This window comes from Lathyrus oleraceus, chromosome 5 (assembly GCF_024323335.1).
Source record: "Lathyrus oleraceus cultivar Zhongwan6 chromosome 5, CAAS_Psat_ZW6_1.0, whole genome shotgun sequence".
NCBI classification, from domain to species: Eukaryota; Viridiplantae; Streptophyta; class Magnoliopsida; order Fabales; family Fabaceae; genus Lathyrus; species Lathyrus oleraceus.
In genome coordinates this window covers 562,922,339-562,923,743 of record NC_066583.1, presented here as the reverse complement: position 1 = coordinate 562,923,743, position 1,405 = coordinate 562,922,339, and the positions used below count along the sequence as shown (strand labels likewise).

The 1,405-nt window shown below is 42.1% G+C and overlaps 1 non-coding gene across 1 annotated transcript; it reads left to right on the top strand.

Moving 5' to 3' along the window:
- The first annotated feature begins 586 nt into the window (after positions 1-586).
- LOC127088929 (small nucleolar RNA R71) lies at positions 587-693 on the top strand. The gene has a single exon (XR_007790731.1). It is a non-coding gene; the product is annotated as a small nucleolar RNA R71 (small nucleolar RNA).
- The last annotated feature ends 712 nt before the right edge of the window (positions 694-1,405 follow it).

Genomic DNA, 1,405 nt, shown 5'->3' with positions numbered 1-1,405 from the left:
AAAGTTTTCCATCATTATTTCTAAGTTTTATTTCTTAGGAGCATTTTGAGTGTTTGTGGCAGGTTTTTGATATCCTGGTGGTATAGCATTTGCTTGGTTAGGTGCATACAATACATTATTATTTTTGTACGAGAAGTTAGGATGGTTCTTCCAACCTGAGTTATAGGTATTTGAGTAAGGGTTTCCTTGAGCATAGTTCACCTGGCCAGTGGAGGTTCCTGTCAAGAGTTGACATTCTGGGGCAGTATGCCCTTGAACTCCGCATATCTCGCAGTTTGGTGCTACAGCAACCACGGTGGTTGTTGGTGTTATTGTCAAGCTGTCTATCTTTTGGGTTAGGGCATCTACCTTGGCGTTGACATGGTCAATACTACTTAATTCGTACATGCCGCCCTTCGGTTGAGGTTTCTCTACAGAGGTTCTTTCGCTTCCTCATTGGGAATGGTTATGGGCCATACTTTCGATGAGTTGATAGGCCTCGTTGTATGGTTTATCCATCAGTGCGCCACCTGTGGCGGCGTCTATTGTCAATCTTGTATTGTAGAAGAGACCATTATAAAAGGTGTGAATGATCAGCCATTCTTCTAGTCTGTGATGTGCGCATAGCCTTATCATGTCTTTGTATCTCTCCCAAGCTTCAAAAAGTGATTCATTATCCTTTTGTTTAAACCCGTTTATTTATGCTCTTAGCATAACCGTCTTACTAGGTGGGAAATATCGGGCTAAGAAGACTTTCTTCAACTCGTTCCATGTAGTGATAGAGTTGGATGGTGGAGACTGGAGCCAAGCTCTAGCTCTATCTCTTAATGAAAATGGGAAAAGACGGAGTCTTATAGTTTCTGAGTTGGCACCATTTACTTTCACTGTGTTTGCGTATTGCAACAATACTGACAAGTGTAGGTTCGGGTCCTCCGTGGGACTACTTGAAAATTGGTTTTGCTGTACGGCTGACAACAGTGATGGTTTTAGCTCAAAATTGTTGGCTTTGATCGTAGGGGCAGCGATGTTGTTATGAGGTTCATCCTATGAAGGGATTGCATAATACTTAAGAGGACGGTTTTGCACTGGTTCGGCCATCTCTGGTTGAACAACTGATTCAGAAGTAGGAATGTTAAGGTCAAGAAGCTTTAGCTTGATACGATGTTCCCGTATCAAGTCTCATATCCGGCGTTCTAATCTAAGATAACGCTCGGGTTCGTCGAATTATAGCTTTAATTTCTCGCCTTGAGAGCGAGTACTTGGCATACACTCGACAAATGTAGAAAGGGAAAAAGAATTGTTTTCCTTAGTCTATACTGGGTAACTCTAGAGCTATGATATCGACTAAATTAGTCCTCGACAACGGAGCCAAAAACTTGATCGCGACTTAATAAGTCTATGTGAATCGTGACTGCAAGTGCACAGT